This window comes from Cebus imitator, unplaced genomic scaffold (genome assembly GCF_001604975.1).
Source record: "Cebus imitator isolate Cc_AM_T3 unplaced genomic scaffold, Cebus_imitator-1.0 Scaffold116, whole genome shotgun sequence".
Classification (NCBI taxonomy): domain Eukaryota; kingdom Metazoa; phylum Chordata; class Mammalia; order Primates; family Cebidae; genus Cebus; species Cebus imitator.
In genome coordinates, this window is record NW_016107431.1 from 2,844,268 (window position 1) to 2,862,591 (window position 18,324).

Sequence of the window (18,324 nt, forward strand, 5' to 3'; positions counted from 1 at the left end):
TAGTACCATATCCTTCACCAAGCCTTCCTTTATCTCTTTGCTGGAATCTTTGCAGAGGCCACCACTCTTCTTCACTCAAGTTCTGAAGCAACAAAAACAAACAAACAGGAACATAAATAAGCAAATGAGAGCCCAAATATGACCTTTATCACTGATAAAGGGTAGGATATGACTATTAAAGAATATGACTTCATCTGCAAGCAAGTGTATTTCTTAATATCAAATTCCAAACTATAGGCAGCTCTGGGCTGGAATAAGATCTCTCTACACCTTGAGGCAAAGCCTTATCTTGGGAGTGCAGGCCCATTTATCCAAAGGGATGAAGGGAAATGAGCTCAAATTTTCTAATGAAAGAAAGGTCTTCCATGGAACCAACTTAAATTCTCATCAATAATAGACTAGATTAAAAAAATGGTACATATACACCATAGAATACTATACAGCCATAAAAAAGAATGAGATCATGTCCTTTGCAGGAACATGGATAGAGCTGGAGGCCATTATCCTTAGCAAACTAACACTGGGACAGAAAACCAAATACCACATGCCCTCACCTATAACTGGAGCTAAATGATGAGAACACATGAATATACAGAGGGGAACAATACACATTGGGACTTATCAGGGTGGAGGGTGGGAGGAATGAAAGGATCAGGAAAAATAACTAATGGATACTATACTTAATACCTGGATAATGAAATAATTTGTACAACAATCCTCCATGATGCAAGTTTAGCTATGTAACAAACCTGCACATATACCGATGAACTTAAAAGATGATGAAAAATAAAAGAAGTCTTCCATTTTCCTTGAATGGTTGTAGTAAAGGGGCAGAGAGAGGATGGGATGTTCCACTGATTTATTTACTGTTACATAGAAGGAAATGTTGGGAGTAGAGAAAAACTGTTACCTGAAAAGTTTTTTTCTGAACTCTTTTATCATGCACTGTCAATTACGTTACTACACATTGTGATATAAGTATACACACACACAGACATATATATGTGTAAAACCACACATATATATGTACTCCACACCTGGTTCTATAGTGACTTCTACCATATTTTATACCCTTGTTTATATGTTAATGTGTTATTGTTCCCCAAACAGAGTAGAAGCTATCTTACTCAAACTCTACTGAACACAGCAGGCCCTCAGAGTTGCCTCCGCAAATGACACTAAATGCTGACCAAAAAATAGCACACATTCATTACAGGTAGTCTAGTGTACCTGTACACTCTGTTCCCACTGAGGATTCACTTGCTTAATAAGAGTCAGATGAATTTTTTTACTAAACTTGCTTACAACAATTGTAATTATGAAATACAATTCCATAATACAAAGATAATAAAATATAAATGTGAAGAGAGTTGGGTCTATGAAACTAAGTTAAATATTTTCAAAAGACTCAATAGCTAATCACCAAACATTTCCATAATTTTATGTATAAATGATAATAACAAATTTTTTTAAAATGTAGAAAGATTTTGCACTCAAATATTTAGAGAAGCATTTTAAATTTTCACTCTACTTCAAAAAAATAAAGGGTAGAATTTATAAATAATATATTATTGTTCAGCCAGTAGAGCTAAATTTAAAATCATTACATCAAAAGGTTGGTAAATGAATGCTCATTTATATATTTTAAGTCAAAATAAAATATGTAATCTATATATTATCATTATTTAGAATCTGTAGTAGCAGTTGAGTAACAGAGTAGATTTGAAAAACCAGAAGGAATCTTAGAAAATATATAATTTACTGTACTCATAGTATATGAGAAAGTAGACTCGGAGAAGTTAACTATTGTCACACATTTAATTAACAGTTAATGTTTAAAAAAGAACAAATTATTGGATATTTTGTCTCCAGTTATTAAGTTCAAATATCCATGGAAACATTAAAAATAAAACTATTCTTCAGTTTCTTCTCTTTTTTTTTTTTTTTTTTTTTTGAAGGTCCGTAGCCCTTCATATAGAATGTGTGCACATTTTCTTCAGGATAACAATTCCTCAACTTTTCTTACTCAATTATCACCACAGGTTAATTTTTAAAAATAATATTATTGCAAAATAAAATTTAAAAAAATAATATTATTGGAAGAAAGAGATTTTTCTCAAACAGGAAGACACAAAGGTCTTAAATAGACCTTAAGTGCATGTGCATGTTGACATGGCATATTTTACATTTACTTACAATATTTATTTGGGGAAAAATTAAGGCACCATATGTATCACTCTGGAGAGGAGAACCATTACCTATAAAGATAATTTCTGATATATGTTCACGATATTGGTAGGAATACAGAGTCAAATCCATTCTGTCTTAAATCATTCACAGATGGAAACGTCTATGGAAGATACATACAGTCTTTCATCCCAAGTGAGTAAAGAATCTTCTCAAGTTAAATATGAGTATAGGTATATCTGAGCATTGTTATAATATGAAAAAATCACTATTGTATTCTGTAACTTCCTTTAAAAAATACTTCATTAAGATTTTAATTTCTTAAAGTTGCTCTTTGATAACTGTTTTAAAGAAGTAAGGAACTATTTAAGATGATTTGATCATACTTAGAAGAAAAGTGAAAATAAAGTTTTATGTATTTTTATATGAAGAGTGTATGCATGTGTATATGTTGTATGCATGTACATGTAAAAACACACATATTAGAAATGTGTTGAAATTAAATAAGCCAGAGTACCAAAATAATTGTAGTTGAGTGGATTTCTTCCACTCAAATGGAAGCAGATTTCAGTAATTTTTCTTTCTTCTATTTCACACCTTTATTTCGGTATTGGCTTATATTAGTTTTATATTTTTAAAATTATGTAAAGATTTTTTATTATCTTTGGTAAAAAAAAAAAAAAACGCCAACTTAAGCTATTTCCTCACATAAGAGCAGAGTGTTCTGGCAAACTTTATAGCTTGAGCCTGTCAGAATAACTTTTGACATTAAGGACTAAGATTAACCAGTGTTCCTGCTTGTGACCCATTATGTGCCTCTGCTCGTTATAGATATTACACTATGTTCCAGGTTTGTGGAGCTTCTGTTTCTGTTAGTGTTTCTGTTCTGGTTCTGTTATTAACCAACCCTGTGGCCACATAAGCTTATGGAGTTCCCATTGTTCATTTATAGAATTATGGAAGTAGACTAGATTATCTAAGACACAGTCCAATATCAACATTATATAATTATATTATTTAACAATGCTTATTTTGGATTTCAACAAATATCAGTATGTTTCCCTAGAATATTCATCTAGATAATTGTTAATCTTCAATTTTAACATCTCTTTTAAGAGTAAAATTGAAATTTACTTATAATATTTATTGTGTGTTTAAATCCTCCTAAGATTATTAATGGAAAACTTTGTAATAAAAAAAAGTTTCTTCCTACTTTGGACTTCTGAAATATAACGCTTATTTTACATTATGATAGTCATTTCCATTGACTGGAGCTATAAAAATTATCAGAGATTTTCTATCTCATAATAACTATAAGGTATTTAAAAAACGTTGATGTATATTTTCTTCCCTGCAACTCTTCTCTTATCTCGATAATTGTTTTTTAGATTCTACGTTAATTCAGCCACTCTTCTCTAGGTACTTAATAGCTAAGTTTTCATTGTCTGTTGTAAACTATATCACAGAGAATGGAGTAAAAATTCAGAAATATTTATTTTGTTGTGGTAGTGCAGTCGATATTTACAGTGGATACTTGTAATAGGCATCAACTTGGGGTTCTCCAGCCTCTAGGTACATGGCTCTATTTCTAGTTTTATTAGACGTCTCAATCATATCTTCTCTTTTGGAATCTGAAACTTCACAGAATGTTAGTAGTCACTGCATCTGAATCGCTTCGATAGCAGAAACCTAGAGGAAGGTTCCCAAATTTCTGTAGTCCTGAGGCCTTCTCAGTTCAGAACTCGTTTTGATTCTGGATACTACCCATACGTTCTTCCTTTAAATTCTCCTACTCCTTTTTTCTTTTGAGTAAGGATTGAGCCTTATAGTATGTGCCATTTATAGAACTACAAAAAGCAGACTGAGCAGGAAAATATCAGAGAAGTAAGAGGGGAAAGGTATAAATGTTATATCGTGAAAGGAAGTTGAGAGCATTTTTAATAGAAAAGAAATACTCAACAATGGAGATATGGTCAAGGAGAATGTGAAAAACTGGGGAAGGTGTGCGGATTTTGGCAATTAGATCATTGTTGAACTATGAAAATGAAGTTTCAAGGTTTGAACAAAAGGGATATTGTAAAAATTTAAAGAGTAAATGGAATAGAGAGGAAATAGAGACATTTAAGTTATCTGATGTAAAATAAATACCATTTTAGTTCAATGTGTTAACAAGTCCAGGTAGAGCTTTGCTAATCACTAAGTTGCAGATAAGCAGCCAGGCTTAAGGAAATTGAAGAGGAAAAATGTAATGAGATATTCAATAAGTAAAGATTTTTTAATAGCTTGAAGATCATGGAATTAATAACTCAACAATAAACTTTTGCTGGAAAGGAATAAGTGAATAAGAAGTAAGGGATGATGGAGCTTATCAGTTATTTTGAGTTGATGAAGGAGGTAGACATGGAAGCCACTACCATGAGTATATTAGCACCTTCATTAGAACTCAGATCTTGCTACATAATTTGGGTGATCAAGTGCAAAACAAAAATGAGGGGCCCATGGTTCAAAAATTAATATGGTTATAAATATATTCTATCATGGTCAGGGAAACATTATTGACAATATAAGGCTAAGAACTGAACAATAATTAAACACCTTATATTTGCAAATTTACATTTTGTTTATATGTGTTTATAATAATAATTTCATCTTAATATCCTTTTATGATAATATGTATTTATGATAATGACTTTATCTTGATATTCTTTTCATAGTAATATATAGTTCAGGAAACATATCATGCTTTAATATTTTTATTTGCAAATCTGAGTGGTTTAAGACAATGGCAGCTGCCTAGGTTTACAAAATGGAACAGTACAATGAAAACAAAACCACACAAAACACTGCCCTTAGTATAACTTAAGGAGAAAATGCTAAATGTTAAAGTAAATGTAAGAAAAAAAAAGACAAACCGTCTAATCCCAGCAAGTGATTACTCCAGGAGTTGTTCTGCTGCATATCTTTGTATGAGTAAGGGCAGGTGGAGAAAAACTGCAAGAAAGACAGAAGAGAGAATAGCAATAACCTGAGATTGAGATAAAAATATTACCAGATTGAGCAATTTTACTATTACCGTGAAAATATTCTAAAAGAAACTTCTTATCCTTCACCCACTATTTGATAGGGTTGTTTTTGTTTTTTTCTTGTAAATTTGCTTTAGTTCTTTGTAGAATCTAGATATTTGCAAAAAAATTTTTCCCATTCTGTTGGTTGCTGGTTCACTCTAATGATAATTTATTTGGCTGTGCAGAAGCTCTTTAGTTTAATTAGATCCCATTTGTCTATTTTGGTTTTTGTTGCCATTGCTTTTGGTATTTTAGTCATGAAGTCCTTGCCCATGCCTATGTCCTGAATGGTACCTATGTAACAAACCTGCACATTCTGCACATGTGCCCCAGAAATTAAAGTATAATAATAAAAAAAGAAACTTCGTACAGATAAGAGTGTGGACTACAAGAATATAACTTAAAATTATGCATAATTTGAAGTGGCAGATTTTGAAAGGCTTAGGTTCTGGGTCAGAAAAAGGCAAAAAGGAAGGAAGAAGAAAAGTTTGGAAACTCTGTGCTGAAGAGGGAAAATACACAAAAGAGAAAATTCAAGGCCATACAGGTATTAGAACAAATACCAGAGGCACGCTACTCAACCTCTTGTCCTACCGAAAAGTAAAACCCACTGAAGAATCTAGACTTTGAAACACCGAGAGAAGCTTTCATTGTATTCAGAATTGTATTATTCATCCCAAACCACAGAAATGAGAACATAAAATTTCAATAAGTATATACAGAGATATTGTAAGGAATAATAGATTTAAAACACTGAAAGTCACTCTTTCACCTTCTCACTCTTTGTAAAAAATACACATAGAAGGAGACAAAGTTTGAAAGTAAAATATAATCAAATAAGCATTAGTGTTATTGAGAATTATTTTGAATCAGAAATTTAAAAACTAAGACCGGAAGTGGACAAATAATAGGATTAAATGAAAATAGAATTGATTGGACTCAGGAAAGAAATAGAAGAAAAGAGACAAAATTTTCTTAAAGAATAAAATATAAAGTACAAAATAAAACAAAAATTTAACAGAGAAACCAAAGAAAGGGGAAACAACCAAGAAGATAAAAAATGGAATAAGAACAGAAGTAAAAAGAGTAAGAAAAAATGACATTTATGTACTTGTTGTCCCTGAAAGTGTTAACAATGAAATATAACTGATATTAAAACTATAATCTAAGACAAAAACTTTGCAGATAAAATAAGATTTGAATGTATATATTAAAGAGGCCCATGAGGTGCCTGTAAAAATTAACACAGAATGGTCAACTTTAAGAAATAAGACAGTAAAGTCATTAGACTTCGAAGATAAAGAAAATATTCTCAAGATCTCCTGATAAAAAGATCATATAACTTGTAAGTCAATAGAATTTGACAAGCATCTGACCTTTTTAAAACAACACACAAAACAAGACAAAAAAATGAGCAGATTTTCAAACAATTCAGTGAAAAAATTTTAATTAAGGATTATATCCAGTGGAGTGTTAAAATCTCTCACTATTATTGTGTGGGAGCCTAAGTCTCTTTGCAGGTCATTAAGAACTTGCTTTATGTATCTGGGTGCTCCTGCATTGGGTGCATATATATTTAGGATAGTTAGCCCTTCTTGTTGCACTGATCATTTTACCATTATGTAATGCCCTTCTGTGTCTCTTTTGATCTTTGTTGGAAAAAGTTATTATTTGTAAAAGATAATTGCACATGCATGTTTATAGCAACACAATTTACATTCGCAAAATCGTGGAACCAACCCAAATTCCCATCAATCAATGAGTGGATAAAGAAACTGTGGTATATAAACATGATGGAATACTGCTCAGCCATAAAAAGGAATGAATTAACAGCATTTTCAGTGATCTGGATGGGATTGGAGACTACTATTCTAAGTGCAGTAACTCAGGAATGGAAAACCAAACATTGTATGTTCTCACTGATACGTGGGATCTAAGATATGAGGCTGCAAAGGCATAAGAATGATACAATGGACTTTGGGGAGTGGGGGGATGAATGTGAAGGGGGCAAAGGATAAAAGACTATGAATATAGTACATACTTTTCAAGTGATGGGTGCACCAGGATCTCAAAAATCACCAAGAAGAACTTATTCATGTCACCAAATACCACCTGTACCTAAATAATTTATGGAAAAATAAAATTTTTAAAACTGATGCAAAAAAAAGGATTATATCCAGCCTATTGTCCTTCAAGTATCAAGGCTATTTAAAAATAGTTTTGAACCTACAATAACTTAGGGATTTTGTACCCATGATCTTTTTTTGAAGAATCTATTGCAGGATAATCTGCTGATGTATCACTGGCAATACTTCAGCAAAAAGACTGATGGTACTTTAATATATGTAATTCTAGATCTAAAACAAAAGTATAAGAAGTAGAATACTTATTCACATTGATGGATGTTGTAATAAACTTAAAATAATGCTCTTAAAAAGGAAAAATAAGGAAAGAAGAAAGTAGATTAAGGTAGATTAAGAGGTTAAGGAAAGGGCATTTATAAAGGTCTAACTGAAAAGATAATCACTAGAATAAAAATATAGATCTTCTTACATACCAACATAAGGTTTAGAAAAAGCAAAACTAAACTTTTTAATAAAAGCACTGCAAATAAAATAAAATGTGCATAATTATTAAATATTACAGAGTTGAAACCAGCTGTCTCAGTCTTATCAATAAATGCGAATGGACTTATCTATTAAAAGAAAACAGTTTTAAATTTAGATCACAAAAGCATGATTCAGCGATATGGTGTGTAGAAAAGACACATCTAAAACAGGGAATTTAGAAATTATAAAAGTCTAGGAATGCACCACACAGTATATCAGTCAAGTGCAAATTATAGAATAAACTCCAGATGGAAGAGACAAAAATATAAAAATAAAACCATACAAGTAGTAGAGATAAATAAGTACTAGAAGAAAACTAGAATTCATTAGGTAAGTTTCTCTTTAACTTGATGTAGAGAAAGACTTTCTAATCATGAATCAAAATCCAGAGATGATTTTTGAAAGATTGATACACTTAACTACAGAAAAGTGAGGAAAGAAAAAAGTATGGTGAGAACACTATAAACAAAGTAAAAAAATATATATATACCTGACAAACTGTAAGAAAATATTTGCAGAATAAATCACAGACAACAGGATATTCCTAATATATAATGATCTCTTAAAAATTAAGGTCATAGTTCTGTGCATTTACCCAGAAGCTTTGCAGTCAGTATGTCAGAGATGGAAAAGCTTCGGAGTCCGTATGTCAGAGAGATTTCTGCACTCCAGTGTTCATTGCAGCACTATTCACAGTCCCCAGGTTATGAGATCAACCTGTATCCATCTACGGACAAATAGATAAAGAAAAGTGGTACATATACACAGTGAAATACTATTCAGCTTTATAAAGAGGAGAAATTCCATCATTTGTGACAATATAGGTAGAACTGGAAAACATTATGCTAAGTGAAATAAACCATAGAAAAAGAAATACCACATATTTTTACTTGTATGTGGAATCTAAAACAGTTGAACTCATGAAAGTAAAGAGTAGAATGGTATTTATCAGAAGCTAGTGGGTGGGGTAAATGGGGAGATAATAGTCACAGGATATAAATTCTGTTAGGTGGACTAAGTTTGATTTTCTTTTCAAGATCCATAGTACAGAATGCTGAATATAGCTAATAATTGAGTAATTATATTTTAATATTGCAAAGGGAATAAAGCTTTATTTTTCCCATCACAAGAAATGTTAAACATTTGAGCTGATTGATGTAATTTATTTAATTTAATAATTCCACATTGTATTAAAAATTATAGCATTTCTTTATATTCCATAAACATATACAACTATGATTTGTCAATATACAATAAAAAATTTTTAAAAAATTGGCCAGTCATGGTGGCTCAAGCCTATAATCCCAGCACTTTGGGAGGCCGAGGTGGGTGGATCACGAGGTCAAGAGATTGAGACCATCCTGGTCAACAAGGTGAAACCCCGTCTCTACTGAAAATACAAAAATTAACTGAGCATGGTGGCGCGTGCCTGTAGTCCCAGCCACTTGGGAGGCTGAGGCAGGAGAATTGCTTGAACCCAGGAGGCGGAGGTTGCGGTAAGCTGAGATTGCGCCATTGCACTCGAGCCTGGGTAACAAGAGCGAAACTGTGTCTCAAATAAATAAATAAATTGAGGATTAAAGGGCCAAAACATGATACAAATATTGGGAAAAGATATGAAAGATACTTAACAAAGAAGAAAGGAATAATGGCATTTAAGCATATGAAAAGATGTTTAATCTCACCCATAGAGTAATGTAAATTAAAAGTACACCAATGGAGCCTATTGGATTTGGCAAAAATTTGTAAGTATGACAATATAAGAAGCAAAGAGGTAATCTCTTTGCCAGTGTGAATGTTATCTGGTAGAACCCTTTTGACTTACAAACAAAAATTAGTCCCTCACAATTCCAGAGGCCAGAATTCAAAAAATCAAAAGTATTAACAGAACTACACTCCTTCTGCAGGTTCTAGGGAAGAATCAGTTCTTTGCCTCTTCTAGCTTCTAGATAGACACTATTGGCATTTGTGATTTGTGGCCACGTCACTCCAGTCTTTGCTTCTGTGATCACATTGACTTCTCTGTCTTTTAATGTCAGTTTGAAGCCTTTCTCTGCACTTCTCTCAGTGAGGCACTGAGGAAGCTCATTGCTACTTGAGTTTCATTACCTCTAGGCATCTTCAGTAGTCAGACCTAAGAAATGTATGTACATATTTACACTAGTATACTAACATCTACATTTATTTCTATAGATAGGGTATGGACATGTCTTTTTTTCCTTGTTGAATTAATATTAATTATCCATGGATTTCCTGGTTCTTCTAATGCGGTTACTTTAGACTTATAGTTCTTAAAATGTAGTTTTTCTCATACTTTGTGAAATATTTCACATGGCCTGAGCTTTATATTATTCACCCAGTTTCAGATTGTATTATTTCCTAAACACTGTGGAATTCAGAATTGATTTTCCCTAAGAAAACTTACCCAATTACCACTTAGGATTAAGAAAGCCTAATTTAATATGATGAAGCTATTGAACAGTTTTTAGCTCTAAGAAAAAAATTAGGAAGAAAATAACTATTTTTAAAAGTGTAGTTTTTCTGAAAAAACAAAACAAAACAAAACAATATCTGGAGTGAGTTTACTTAAATTAAAATATCAACTTCAGAATACAATACCTCTGTGACCTGGAACAAATTACCTAATCTGACTATGCCTCAGTTCCCTCACATGTAAAATGAAATGATAGTATGATCTATTATTTAGAGTAGTTGTAGAAAATAGTAAATTATTGGAGATAAGTCACTTGGAATAGCCCCTGGAACATAGCACAGAATAACTGTGAACTATTTTTTTTAATATTGTATAAACTGAGTTTTTGATCCAAGGTGATCTCCAAATGATGAATTGATCCCTACATTGATAAGATTTTTTTTTGAACATTGTAACTAGTTTTCTAAAGTAGAATGATAATTAACTTTAACAGAATATCTTCCCTCTAAAAGCTGTCTTGGCATAGTTAACAGATCTTATATATAAAACTGAAATGGCTTATATTTATTTAAAACTTACCATGGGGAAATAGTTTTTTCATAAAATACCTGATTTCCATTTAAACTTCACACTCTGTTCCACCCTAAATAATACAATCCCTAGCCTACAGTAGTGCTAATTACCTGAAAGAGTTCTGTGCATTCAAATTCCAAGTTACAGTTAATTAACTTAATTAATTTTTCATAATAATTTCATCCCTTGTAGTATTCTGAGCTAACCAATGAAGCAAACACAAAAAATATTTCAGTTGTGACTCAACGTTCTTGTATAACAAGAGAAAGCCAAACAAAATTTATCACTAATGGATAAGTCACATGAAAAGTGAAAAAAAAATGGGGAGAAGTATACTGGCTACTGTTGGAGATAACTAAAGATGAAAAGGCACCCCAGGAAAGGGGAAAGATAAAAGAAATTAAAAAAATAAGAAAAAAAAGGATGGAATTAGAAAATATTTGGATGAGAATTTTAAGATAACTAGATGAGAGTAGAGAGAAACAATTTTTAGATCATGGAGGTAAAAACAATGAGAAGAGCATGGGCTATCAAGTGTCAGCTCATATGGAAGAGGGGAGAGGAGGAAATGCCTCTTTATATAAATTTAGAAATACTAGATTTAAAAAGTTGTATATCTGAACAGAAAACAATGAAAAATTAATCCACATTTACTTGTAATGAAGCACAAAACCAGTGCAAATGTAGTAAAGGCTGACACCAAGTTGGTTCAGGAAATAGAATTCTGGAGGGTCATTTCCAGGCCGGAAAAGGGGGTTCAATCCCATTACTCGGTATGTACCCAAAGAAGTATAAATTGTTCTATTATAAAGACACATTCACACATGTTCATTGTGGCACTGTTTACAATAGCAAAGACCTGAAACCAACCCAAATGTCCATCAACGATAGATTGCATTAAGAAAATGTGGCATGTATACACCATGGAATACTATGCAGCCACAAAAACGATGAGTTTGTGTCCTTCATGGGTGGGAGGGACATGGATGAATATGGAGACCATCATTCTCAGCAAACTGACACCAAAACAGAAAAGCAAACATGTTCTCATTCATAGGCTGGTGTTGAACAATTAGAACACATGGACACAGGGAGGGGAGCATCACACACTGCTGTCAGTTTGGGGGACGCTAAGGGAGGGGTATTAGGGGGTGGGGAGGGTGGGGAGGGATAACCAGGGGAAAAATACCAGATAGAGGAGATGGGGGGATGAAGGGAGCAAACCACCTTGCCATGTATGTACCTATGCAACAATCCTGCATGATTTGCACATGTACTCCAGGACCTAAAGTACAATAATAAATAAATAAATAAATAAAGACACACAAGGATGGGTGGCACAGCCTCAGGGCCTTAGGAGGCAAGAGCCTGAATAAAACTCAGCACTCCTTACTGCCCCCTTTCCTCTGAAAAGCAGTAAGGGTATATCTATTCAAAGATAGAGATTTTTTTTCCCATTTATTTATTTTATTGCATTTTAGGTTTTGGGGTACATGTGAAGAACATGCAAAATTGTTGCATAGGTACACATGTGGCAGTGTGATTTGCTGCCTTCCTCCCCATCACCTACCTCTGGCATCTCTCCCCTTGCTATCTCTCCCCAACTTCCCACCCCCCACCGTCCCTTCCCTATTTCCCCCCCACTGACCCCCGGGTGTAGTGCTCCCCTCCCTGTGTCCATGTGTTCTCATTGTTCAACACCCGCCTATGAGTAACATGCGGTGTTTGATCTTCTGCTCTTCTGTCAGTTTGCTGAGAATGATGGTTTCCAGGTTCATCCATGTCCCTACAAAGGACCCAAACTCATCGTTTTTGATGGCTGCATAATATTCCATGTGTATATGTGCCACATTTTCCCTATCCAGTCTATCGTCGATGGGCATTTGGGTTGTTTCCAGGTCTTTGCTATTGTAAACAGTGCTGCAGTGAACATTCGTGTGCACGTGTCCTTATAGTAGAACGATTTGTAATCCTTTGGATATAAACCCAGTAATGGGATTGCTGGGTGAAATGGAATTTCTATTTCTAGGTCCTTGAGGAATCGCCACACTGTCTTTCACAATGGTTGAACTAATTTACACTCCCACCGACAGTGCAAAAGTGTTCCTATTTCTCCACATCCTTTCCAGCATCTGTTGTCTCCAGATTTTTTAATGATCACCATTCTAACTGGCGTGAGATGGTATCTCAATGTTGTTTTGATTTGGATCTTTGAAGGGGAAATGCCACTGAACAGAAATTGAAATTCCAAGTTTGTCTTAAATGTGAATGTGAGATGATGATGTAAATACACTGCAAGGTTTGAGAACAACATGCCAAGAATTCAGCGTAAAAATTGTGCCACAGTTATTAAACTTCTTTAAATGTCCCTGACAAAACAAGCCAAAGACATATCTGAAGTGACATTTCCACAACTCTGGGGTTTTCTGCATAATAAATAAATATAGACAGATAATAGGCAGATATACAGTAAATAAATAGAATTTCAACTAATCAAAAATTGCTGATGCATGGAGAGTAAACCAATGTAAGAATTGACAGACACGATGAAGAGAATGATCAAAGTAGAAATAATAGTATTTGAAATAAGAATGTTAAAAAAATGACGTAAAAGATAGAAGCAATAAAACCACTAAAAAATGGCAAATTGGAGGGGTCTGAATTTAGAGCCAGACAATCTTGAGATTGACTGAATTTACCAATAAGTAGTTGAATAACTGGTATTTCATTTCTCTGAGTTTTAGTTTTCTCAAGGTTTATCTATCTCATGGTGTCGATTGAATTCCAAAATGTATGTAAAGTACCTAGAAAATCAGAAGTCCTCAGTGTGTATTAGTGTTTGTCCTACTTCCTGTTTACAAAGGATTAAGTTAGAAGTTGACACTTGGTGAAGATCTTCTTTTCATTTGCTATTCGAAGTACAAAGATACATTTATGGACATTATGTTTTGAAACACAGATTGCCTAATTAGTACAACTGCAAAAATTTAGTATGAAAACGTTGCCTATCAAGACATGCAGTTAACAACAGTCACATACTAGTTTTCTGTTCATGTATAGATGTGACATCTTCTTCAGTGAGGTATATAATATAGTCCAAATGCTTCCCTCAAACATGACAATTTTTAGGAGTGAAGGCAGAAATATAATACAATTTATTTTCCCTATAGCTTAAAATTATTTTTGCCATGTTTAAAATATATTCTTTTGATGTATTTATTAACATTTCATTATGTTTACAGATATTTTAGGAAAATTAATACATTTATACCATCCCATCTTTTAATCCATAAATCTGGCATGTCCCTCTCCTTTTACTTAAATTTTAAACTATTTTTTCTTCCTTAGCAAAATTTTGTGGTATTCTTTATATAAACATTTGTTTTGTTTCATTTACTTTTCTTCAGGTTGGAGTGCAGTGGTGCAATCTTGGTTTGCTACAGCTTTGACCTCGTGGGCTCACACAATCCTCCTGTCTCAGCCTCCTGAGTAGCTTGGACCATGGGCACGTGCCACAATGCCCAGATAAATTTTTTATTGTTTTTAAGAGGCAGGGGCTCATTATACTGCACAGATTGTTTTCAAACTTCTGGGTTTAAGTAATCTTCCTACCTTGGCCTCCCAAAGTTCTGGGATTACATGTGTGAGCCACTTCACATGGCCATAAATATTTCTTAAACAGTCATCCCTTATGATCTATGGGAGGTTGGTTCCAAGACCCCCATGGATATCAAAATCCATGGACACTCAATACCCTTATATAAAATGGAGAATATTTGCATATTAACTTAACTACATAATCCCAATATAATTTTAATCAGTTCTAGATTATTTATAAATTATTGTTTGAATAATGATAAAGAAACATATGTACATATTCAGTATGATGCAATTTTTCTTTTTTTTTTTTTAATACTTTGTAGTTGGTTGAATCCATGGATGTGGACCCACAGAGGTCCAACTATACAATTTATTTTTATACATTTTAGACCTTGGTTTCTATAGTGACTGACATCTTGTACATCATTAAGTATCCAGGAAAGCTTTTGATTTCCTCATATTTGTTTTACAGCCTTCATACAAAATGATATTTTTAATTTTAAGTTGGATCATTTTTGCATTTTTAAGGTAGATAATAGCATGTTCTGGAATTCTTTTTTTTTCTTTTTTTTTTTTTTTTTTTTTTTTTTTTTTTTTTTTTTTTTTTTTTTTTACAAATTATTTCTACTGTTATGCATAGAATTGACAAGAACTTTCAAAATAATGTGATATGATAAGTGGCTACCATAGGCCTTCTGGCCTTTACATGTTGATTAAATATTCTATATTTAATTTTCTAAGGATGACACTTTCTTTGTTTTTTCATTTTTTATCATTTTTCTAAGACACAGTTTGTTTATATTTCCTTTAATGTATTGAAGTATTTTTAAATTAATCCATGTGAAACCACCCTTTCCTTCCTGTATACACATTATTGGTTATGCAGTGTCATTCTTTTAAGAAAATTTTGAAAAGCATGACCTAGCATTTTGGATTACCTTAAAAGCATAATTGTATTACTGTTTACATGCATGTTACTTTGTTAGATCCGAGTTTTAAAGTTAAACTTACTGCTCCGAGAATAATGTTTGACACTTTGAAGTAATACAGCTATAACACTGTGCTAGAAACTCTGTGAAGGCAAGAGCATTTTCTGTGATAAATGAAACTCAGAAGCTTTTGGGGATATGCATGAATTAGATAAAAGCCACAACATATACAAGAGACAACATGGGTCGCATCTACCTGGGTGGCCTTTATGAATGCATAAATACCCTTCTCTCCATGATTGACTCTTTATAGACTGGTTGAGTGTTTTCATGCCCTGATACCTGACTATCTCCAGAAGGAGTGACCTAAGAAATCAAGAAATCAAGATGGAAGCTACAGTGTCTTCCATGACTTAGAAGTCACACACTATCTCTTCTACAGTATCAAGTCCTAGTGTTACCTTGTCAGTGAGATGAGATCTTCTTTGACCACTCAGTCGAAAATTATAACCTCATCACCATGTTTGTTTCTTTTCCTTCATCTTTTTTATAGATTTTCATTGCACTTATCTTCTAATGCAGCAGATGTTTAATTGTTCATTTTGTTTATGGTGATAATCTCTTCAGTAGATATAAAAGTGGACTCCTTGATAAAAGGGACTTTGTTTTATTCATTGCTGTAACCACAGTGTCTAGGAAGCTGCTGGTTCATAGTAGCAGTCAAATTGGTGTTGATCATTAGTACTTGCTCTTCTCTTGGTTGATCTCTGCTTCATTTAGGTTTTAAACTTATTGCTTATATTGTTTTTCTTTGTGTAATCTCTTTGGACTCAAATTTTCCCTTTGGCTATCTGTTTCATAGTTACACTAGTACCTTGACTCCTATAAAATTATTAATTTTGCACTAAATTTGTAGGGTTTTATAAGAAAATCTAACATGTTTTTACTAATCATCTGAGTTACAGGTAATGCTCGACTTACGACCATGACTGGTTCCGACAGACCGGTCGTAACACAATTTGGTCATAAGTTGAGTAGGCTATATGTACAGTACTGTGAAATGATGTTATAAAAATCTTTAAGTCATATTTTATCATAATTTTCTTTTATTGTTATATATCATAATTTTCTTTGTTCATTTTATGCCATTTATATCATCTCTACCCCATTTTGTTTCTTATTTTTACATTCGTCAAGGTTAAGTAAAGCACTGCATTACCAGTAAAACTGGTTTAATATTTGCAAAACATACAAAATTACAAAATACAGGTGCATACAAAAATACAAAATACAGGTGTAAAAAATACCATAGGAAACATTTTCCCAGTTGCAAAACATATCAAAATATATAAACATGTATGAAACATTTTATTGGCCGCTGGTGCTTGGCTGCGGATCGTTGATGTCATCATCTGAGGCAGCAGTTGGGGTTACCGGAGTTGGTTTTTTCATAAACATGGTGAGCTTTGTCTGAATTATATGTTTCTTTTTTTCTTCATAAATTTCACGATACGGACGAAACACATCATGCGCCATCCATTCAATCCTTTCAAATTGTTCGATGTTTGGGTCCATTGCTTCGAAATGTATAAGAAGTTTATTCAGTAAAGATAAACCGTCTGATAATCCCTTAGTGGTGAACTTGCTTTCTGGCTCCTCCTCTTCTTTCTCTGCTTCTCTTCTTTCTTCTTCCGCCACTCTTTCTTCTTCCAGTTCGATTAGCTCTTCATTTGTAAGCTCTCCGGATTCTTTGTCTAGCAACTCTTCGACATCTTCCATTTCACACTCCAAATAAAGGTCTTTAGCGAGTTTTACTATTTTTTCCCAAATCGTTTCAAGTTCATGTTCGCTGTCAAATCCGTCAAAATCATTAACATAGCACTTAACACAATTTTTCCAGATGCCATTCATGCACTTTGTCATCACAGCCTCCCAGGCGGCAGCGATATTCTTGATACACATCAAAATGTTGTAGTGTTTCCAAAAATCTACAGCAGAGCAGTCGTGGCTAATGATTGTGGTAGTAAAGTCGAATGGTCGTAAGTTGCATAGGCCGTGAATTGATCAATACCTGTACTCTCTTCTGAGCTTTCAAATAATTTCAGTTATTTTTCTAAGATTATTCTTTTAATGTGAAATGGGACCTTTAAGAGGTTTCAAGACCGAGTCTTTCGAGCTCAAATGAAGGGAGAAGGATAAGGTTCTCATATACTGTATTTTTTACTTGCCAGTTAAGAGATTCATTACCAGAGGTTTGTAGAGATAGCACCACTGCGATACAGGATTTACAACAAGATGCTTCCTTCTGCATCAAAGATTACCTTTTTGTGTTTAATATGGCAGGGATTATTTAGCAGGGGTCATTTCAAGGATACGCTGTGAGCAAGTGCAATGGACTCTAGGCACATAAGGCAAACAATAATGGGGTCCTAACAGGACTCTGGATCACACATTGCTGTCTTCGTGTTCTAATACTGAATTTGGTCTTCAACCCATTGCTGCTAGTGAATTCTTTTAAAATCTCTTTCCTTAGTTTCCAGGCAAGGTGCTCCTTTACATGCAATGGTCAGTGCAAATCATTGTTAGGTAAGGTTCCTCGTTTTGTAGAAGATTGTCTTGAAGTTTCTGTATATGACTCCTTGACTCCTATAAACTTATTTATTTTCTACTAAATTTTTAGGGTTTTATAAGAAAATCTAACTTTTTTTACTAATCATCTGAGTTACTCTCTTTTGAGCTTTCAAATAATTTTAGTTATTTTTCTAAGATTATTCTTTTTTTAATGTGAAATGGAACCTTTAAAAGGTTTGTTCTTAAGGATAATAAAACTGTTATTCTTCCATGTTTTCTAATAAGAGCACAGAATATTCTCTATTTGCACATTTAGATATTCATTTTAATATGATTGTAAGATAAAAGTTGGATGT

General features: G+C 33.2%; 1 long non-coding RNA gene across 2 annotated transcripts in view; it reads left to right on the top strand.

Annotated features, from left to right (window-relative positions):
- LOC119472733 overlaps positions 1 to 18,324 on the top strand; it is a 165,069-nt gene that overhangs the window by 59,114 nt on the left and 87,631 nt on the right. The window contains exon 3 of one of the 2 annotated variants that reach the window (XR_005201922.1): positions 17,938 to 17,983. The exons of the other annotated variant lie outside the window; for it this stretch is intronic. This is a non-coding gene — a long non-coding RNA (uncharacterized LOC119472733). The remainder of the gene's footprint in view (positions 1 to 17,937; positions 17,984 to 18,324) is intronic. 2 annotated transcript variants of the gene reach the window in all.